General features: G+C 45.7%; 1 protein-coding gene across 1 annotated transcript in view; it reads right to left on the bottom strand.

Moving 5' to 3' along the window:
- TNRC6C (trinucleotide repeat containing adaptor 6C) overlaps positions 1–7,783 on the bottom strand; it is a 1,532,250-nt gene that overhangs the window by 74,113 nt on the left and 1,450,354 nt on the right. The window lies entirely within an intron of this gene.

Here is a 7,783-nt window from a genome sequence, read left to right on the forward strand (position 1 = left end):
CGTTGAGAGGGCCCAACGCTGTTCTTTAACGGCCGCTGGTATTACGAGTCTTGCAGGTACAGGTGTACCGCTCACTTTTTTGGCCAGACTTGGAAATACTGCAAATCCACTTACGTCAATTGCGTATCCTATATTTTCAATGGGACTTGCATAGCGCTGGTATTACGAGTCTGACCAAAAGTGAGCGGTACACCCTCTCCTGTCAAGACTGGTACCGCATTTTAAAGTCAGTAGTTAAGAGTTTTACACTACAACGCCGTAGCATAAAACTCTGAACTAAAGTGCTAAAAAGTACACTAACACCCATAAGCTACATATTAACCCCTAAACTGAGGCCACCCACATCGCAAACACTAAAATAAATTTTTTAACCCCTAATCTGCCGAACCGGACATCGCCACCACTATAATAAATATATTAACCCCTAAACCGCCGCACTCCCACATCGCAAACACTAGTTAAATATTATTAACCCCTAATCTGCCATCCCTAACATAGCCGCCACCTACCTACATTTATTAACCCCTAATCTGCCATCCCCAACGTCGCCGCCACTATAATAAAGTTATTAACCCCTAAACCTAAGTCTAACCCTAACCCCCCCAACTTAAATATAATTTAAATAAATCTAAATAAAATTACTACAATTAAATAAATTATTCCTATTTAAAACTAAATACTTACCTATAAAATAAACCCTAAGCTAGCTACAATATAACTAATAGTTACATTGTAGCTAGTTTAGGGTTTATTTTATTTTACCTACTCTAATCCCCCTAAGAAAATAAACCCCCCTCCCCCCCCCAAAAAAAGCCCTACCCTACACTAAATTACAAATAGCCCTTAAAAGGGCTTTTTGCGGGGCATTGCCCCAAAGTAATCAGCTCTTTTACTTGTAAAAAAAAAAAAAAAATACAAATACCTCCCCCAACATTAAAACCCACCACCCACACAACCAACCCTACTATAAAACCCACCCAATCCCCCCTTAAAAAAAACTAAAACTAACCCCTTGAAGATCACCCTACCGTGAGACGTCTTCACCCAACCGGACAGAAGTGGTCCTCCAGACGGGCAGAAGTCTTCATCCAAGCCGGGCAGAAGAGGTCCTCCAGATGGGCAGAAGTCTTCATCCAGACGGCATCTTCTATCTTCATCCATCCGGCGCGGGTCCATCTTCAAGACATCCGACGGCGGAGCATCCTTTTCTTTATTCGTCCGACGACTGAATGAAGGTTCCTTTAAATGACATCATCCAAGATGGCGTCCCTTCAATTCCGATTGGCTGATAGAATTCTATCAGCCAATTGGAATTAAGGTAGAAAAAATCCTATTGGCTGATCATGCAATCAGCCAGTAGGATTGAAGTTCAATCCTATTGGCTGATCCAATCAGCCAATAGGATTGAGCTGGCATTCTATTGGCTGTTCATGCAATCAGCCAATAGGATTGAAGTTCAATCCTATTGGCTGATCCAATCAGCCAATAGGATAAAGCTGGAATTCTATTGGCTGTTCCAATCAGCCAATAGAATGCGAGCTCAATCCTATTGGCTAATTGCATCAGCCAATAGGATTTTTTCTACCTTAATTCCGATTGGCTGATAGAATTATATCAGCCAATCAGAATTGAAGGGACGCCATCTTGGATGACGTCATTTAAAGGAACCTTCATTCAGTTGTCGGACGAAGAAAGAAGAGGATGCTCCGCGTCGGATGTCTTGAAGATGGACCCGCTCCGCGCCGGATGGATGAAGAGAGAAGATGCCGTCTGGATGAAGACTTCTGCCCGTCTGGAGGACCTCTTCTGCCCGGCTTGGATGAGGACTTCTGCCCGTCTGGAGGACCACTTCTGCCCGGATGGGTGAAGACGTCTCACGGTAGGGTGATCTTTAAGGGGTATTATGTTTTTTTAAGGGGAGATTGGGTGGGTTTTAGAGTAGGGTTAGTTGTGTGGGTGGTGTGTTTTAATGTTGGGGGGGTATTTGTACTTTTTTTTACAGGTAAAAGAGCTGATTACTTTGGGGCAATGCACCACAAAAGGCCCTTTTAAGGGGTAATTGTAGTGTGTAGGGTAGGGCTTTTTTATTTTGGGGGGCTTTTATTTAGTTAGGGGGATTAGAGTAGGTGTAATTAGTTTAAAAATCTTGTAATTAATTTATTATTTTCTGTAATTTAGTGTTTTTTTTTTTCCTACTTTAGATTTTATTTAATTCTAATTAATTGTATTTAGTTTAGTTAATTTATTTATAGTGTAGTGTTAGGTGTAATTGTAACTTAGGTTAGGTTTTATTTTACAGATATTTTAGATAGGTAGTTATTAAATAGTTAATAACTATTTAATAACTATTGTACCTAGTTAAAATAAATACAAAGTTGCCTGTAAAATAAAAATAAACCCTAAGCTAGCTACAATGTAACTATTAGTTATATTGTAGCTAGCTTACGGTTTATTTTAAAGGTAAGTATTTAGTTTTAATTAGGAATAATTTAGTTAATTGTAATAATTTTATTTAGATTTATTTAAATTATATTTAAGTTAGGGGGGGTTAGGGTTAGACTTAGGTTAGGGGTTAATATGCTTATTATATTGGTGGCGACGTTGGGGGTGGCAGATTAGGGGTTAATAAATGTAGTTAGGTTGCAGCGACATTGGGGCTGAAGATTAGGGGTTAATAAATATAATGTAGGGTTCGGCGATGTTGGGGGCAGCAGATTAGGGGTTCATAAGTAAAATGTAGGTGGAGGCGATGTCGGGGGCGGCAGATTAGGGGTTAGTAATATAATGTAGGTGTCGGCGATGTCGGGGGCGGCAGATTAGGGGTTAATAAGTGTAAGATTAGGGGTGTTTAGACTCGGGGTTCATGTTAGGGTGTTAGGTGTAGAAATAAATGTATTTCCCCATAGGAATCAATGGGGCTGCGTTAGAAGCTGAACGCTGCTTTTTTGCAGGCTCTCCCCCATTGATTCCTATGGGGAAATCGTGCACAAGCATGTTTTACCTGCTCACCGCTAACGTAAGCAGTGCTGGTATTGAGGTGAGATGTGGAGGTAAATTTTGCTCTTCGCTCACTTTTTTTGCGGTTAACGCCGGGTTTGTAAAAACCCGTAATACCAGTGCTGTCTGTGAGCGGTGAGAATAAACTGCTCGTTAGCACCGCACCCCTGTTAACGCAAAACTCGTAATCTAGGTGTATCTAATTACAAAAAAATTTAAAATACTAAATTACAAACACTAAATTATGAAAAATAACAAACAAAATTATCCAAAATAAAAAAGAATTACACTTAATATAATAGCCCTATAAAAACAAAAACCTAGCCTACAATAAACTACCAATAGCCCTTAAAAGAGCCTTTTGTGGGGCATTGCCCCAAAGATATCAGCTCTTTTCCCTGAAAAAAATACAAAGACCCCCAACAGTAAAACCCACCACCCAACCAACCCCCCAAAATAAAAAAAACCTAATTCTAAAAAAAACTAATCTACCCATTGCCCTGAAAAGGGCATTCGTATGGGCATTGCTCTTAAAAGGGCAGTTAGCTCTTTTGCTGCCCAAACCCTAATCTAAAAAAACAAACAAAAAAAAAAACCACCCAAAAAACCCTTAAAAACCCTAACTCCCGGCGATCAACTTACAGTTTTTGAAGTCCCATTTGGACGATCTTCATCCAGGCGGCCTCTTCTATCTTCATCCAGGCGTCGAGAAGTCTTTATCCAGGCGGCAAAGTCCTCATCCAGGCGTCGAGATGTCTTCATCCAGGCAGCCTCTTCTATCTTCATCCAGGCGGCATCTTCTATCTTGATCCCGGTGGAGCGGGTCCATCCTGAAGACATCCGGCGCGGAGAACCTCTTCATATGGTCGCCGCCGTACACTGAATCTTCAATGCAAGGGAGCCGTTTCAAAATGGCGTCCCTTGCATTCCTATTGGCTGCAAAATTTGAATCAGCCAATAGGAATTAAAGCTGCTAAAATCCTATTAGCTGTTCAAATCAGCCAATATGATTTAAGGAGCTGTCATTCTATTTGATGATGAATCATCCAATAGAATGAGAGCTGCTTAAATCCTATTGGCTGATTTAAAATTTTCAGCCAATAAAAATGCAAGGGACACCATTTTGAAACATCTCCCTTGCATTGAAGATTCAGTGTATGGCGGCGACCATATGAAGAGGATGCTCAGCGCAGAATGAACCCGCTCCGCGCCGCCGGGATCAAGATAGATGCTGCCTGGATGAAGATAGAAGAGGCCGTCTAGATGAAGACTTCTCGCTGCCTGGATGAGGACTTTGCCGCCTGGATGAAGATAGAAGAGGCCGTCTGGATGAAGACTTCTCGCCGCCTGGATGAGGCTTCGCCGCCTGGATGAAGATCGTTCAAGCGGGACTTCAAAATCTGTAAGTGGATCGTCGGGGGTTAGTGTTAGGATTTTTTTAAGGGTTTTTTGGGTGAGTTTTTTTTTTTAGATTAGAATTTGGGCAGCAAAAGAGCTAAATCCCCTTTTAAGGGCAATGCCCATACAAATGCCTTTTTCAGGGCAATGGGTAGATTAGGTTTTTTAGATAGTTTTTTTTTATTTTGTGGGTTTGGGGGGGGTGGAGGTTTGTAATGTTAGTGGGTCTTTGTAAAAAAAAAATTCAGGTGTAAGAGCTGTTTAACTTAGGGCAATGCCCTATAAAAGGCCCTTTTAAGGGCTATTGATAGTTTATTCTAGATTAGTTTTTTTTATTTTGAGGTGTTTTTTTTAATGGGTATTAGAATAAGAATAATTTTTATTATTTTTAATAATTTGTTATTTTGTGTAATGTATTTTTTTCGTTTTGAGGTGGGTTCTTATTTTTAGATTAGGGCTTGGGCAGCAAAAGAGCTAAATGCCCTTTTAAGGGCAATGCCCATACAAATGTACTTTTCAGGGCAATGGGTAGATTAGGTTTTACTTTATTTTGAGGGTTTGTATACTGTTAGGGGGTGTTTGTTTTGTAGCAAAATATTTTTTTAATGTTTTGTATAATTTCGTTTGTTATGTTTTGCAATTTTAGTGTTTTTTTTTTTTAATTTTAGTGTTTTTTATTTTTTGTAATGTTAGGTTTAAGTGTAAGGCAGGTTAGGTTTTATTTGACAGGTAAATTTGTATTTATTTTAGCAAGGTCGTTAGTAAATAGTTAATAACTATTTACTAACTAGTCTACCTAGTTAAAATAAATTCAAACTTACCTGTGAAATAAAACCTAAGCTAGCTACAAAATAACTATTAGTATGTATTTAGTTTTAAATAGGTATTATCCTATTATATAAAAGGCCAAGTGTGTTTGTCCGAAGCTGTCATGCGCAGTAGAAACAGCACGAGTGTTAAGGGGGCGTGGCCGGACGTGAATGGCTGTGAAAGGGCGTGAAGGGGCATGGCCGGGGTGCGGTCGTCAGATAGAGAGGGGGGAGAGACAGAGAAGAGGGGAGAGTCGGAGAGAGAGGAGAGGGGGAGAGAGAGAGGAGGAGGGGAGAGAGAGAGGGGAGAGGAAGAGAGAGGAGGGGAGAGGAAGAGAGAGGAGGGGAGAGAGAGGAGGAGAGAGGTGAGGGGGAAGAGAGCGCAAAAGAGATGGGGGAGAGAGCAAAAGAGAGGGGACGGGAGAGCGCAAAGAGAGGGGGGAGAGAGCGCAAAAGAAAGGGGGAGAGAACGCAAAAGAGAGGGGGGAGAGAGAGAGCGCAAAAGAGGGGGTGAGAGAGCGCAAAAGAGAGGGGGAGAGAGAGAGCACAAAAGAGAGGGGGAGAGAGAGAGAGCAAAAGAGGGGGAGGAGAGAGAGAGCAAAAGAGGGGGAGGAGAGAGAGCACAAAAGAGAGAGAGGAGAGAGAGAGAGGAGGGGGGAGAGAGAGAGAGGAGGGGGGAGAGAGAGAGAGGAGGGAAGAGAGAGAGAGGAGGGGAGAGAGAGAGGGGAGAGAGGAGGAGAGAGAGAGAGGGGAGAGGGAGAGAGGAGGAGAGAGAGAGAGAGGAGGAGGGAGAGAGAGGGGAGAGAGAGAGGTGAGGGGGGAGAGACGGGGGAGAGAGCAAAAGGGAGGGGGCGGGAGAGCGCAAAGAGAGGGGGAAGAGAGCGCAAAAGAAAGGGGGAGAGAGCGCAAAAGAGAGGGGGGAGAGAGCGCAAAAGAGAGGGGGGAGAGAGTGCAAAAAAGAGGGGGAGAGAGAGAGAGGAGGAGAGAGAGAGAGGAAGGGAAAGAGAGAGGGGAGAGGGAGAGAGAGGAGGGGAGAGGAAGAGAGAGGAGGGGAGAGAGAGAGAGGAGGGGGAAGAGAGCGCAAAAGAGATGGGGGAGAGAGCAAAAGAGAGGGGGCGGGAGAGCGCAAAGAGAGGGGGGAGAGAGCGCAAAAGAAAGGGGGAGAGAGCGCAAAAGAGAGGGGGGAGAGAGAGAGAGCGCAAAAGAGGGGGAGAGAGAGCGCAAAAGAGAGGGGGAGAGAGAGAGAGCACAAAAGAGAGGGGGAGAGAGCAAAAGAGGGGAAGGAGAGAGAGAGCAAAAGAGGGGGAGGAGAGAGAGCACAAAAGAGAGAGGGGAGAGAGAGAGGAGGGGAGAGAGAGAGGAGGGGAGAGAGAGAGAGGAGGAGAGAGAGAGGTGAGGGGGGAGAGAGCAAAAGAGAGGGGGCGGGAGAGCGCAAAGAGAGGGGGGAGAGAGCGCAAAAAAAAGGGGGAGAGAGCGCAAAAGAGAGGGGGGAGAGAGAGCGCAAAAGAGGGGGAGAGAGAGCGCAAAAGAGAGGGGGAGAGAGAGAGGAGGAGAGAGAGAGAGGAGGGGAGAGAGAGAGAGAGGGGAGAGGAAGAGAGAGGAGGGGAGAGGAAGAGAGAGGAGGGGAGAGAGAGAGAGGAGGGGGAAGAGAGCGCAAAAGAGATGGGGGAGAGAGCAAAAGAGAGGGGGCGGGAGAGCGCAAAGAGAGGGGGGAGAGAGCGCAAAAGAAAGGGGGAGAGAGCGCAAAAGAGAGGGGGGAGAGAGAGAGAGCGCAAAAGAGGGGGAGAGAGAGCGCAAAAGAGAGGGGGAGAAAGAGAGAGCACAAAAGAGAGGGGGAGAGAGCAAAAGAGGGGAAGGAGAGAGAGAGCAAAAGAGGGGGAGGAGAGAGAGCACAAAAGAGAGAGAGGAGAGAGGAGAGAGAGAGAGGAGGGGGGAGAGAGAGAGGAGGGGGGAGAGAGAGAGGGGGGAGAGAGAGAGAGGAGGGGAGAGAGAGGAGGGGAGAGAGAGGAGGGGAGAGAGAGAGAGGAGGATAGAGGTGAGGGGGGAGAGACGGGGGAGAGAGCAAAAGAGAGGGGGCGGGAGAGCGCAAAGAGAGGGGGGAGAGAGTGCAAAAGAAAGGGGGAGAGAGCGCAAAAGAGAGGGGGAGAGAGAGCGCAAAAGAGATGGGGGAGAGAGAGCACAAAAGAGAGAGGGGAGAGAGAGGAGGGGAGAGAGAGGAGGGGGGAGAGAGAGAGTGGAGGGGGAGAGACAGAGGAGGGGGGAGAGAGAGAGGAGGGGGGGAGAGAGAGGAGGGGGGGAGATAGAGAGGAGGGGGGGAGAGAGAGAGAGGAGGAGAGAGAGGAGGGGGGAGAGAGAGAGGAGGGGGGGAGAGAGAGAGGGGGGAGAGAGAGAGAGGGGGGAGATAGAGCTCAAAAGAGAGGGGGGGAGAGAGTTCAAAAGAGAGGGGGAGAGAGAGCGCAAAAGGGATGGGGGGAGAGAGAGCACAAAAGAGAGGGGGGAGAGAGAGAGAGCAAAATAGGGGGAGAGAGAGCAAAATAGGGGGAGGAGAGAGAGAGCAAAAGAGGGGGAGGAGAGAGAGA

The sequence above is a fragment of the Bombina bombina genome, chromosome 1 (genome assembly GCF_027579735.1).
Source record: "Bombina bombina isolate aBomBom1 chromosome 1, aBomBom1.pri, whole genome shotgun sequence".
NCBI classification, from domain to species: domain Eukaryota; kingdom Metazoa; phylum Chordata; class Amphibia; order Anura; family Bombinatoridae; genus Bombina; species Bombina bombina.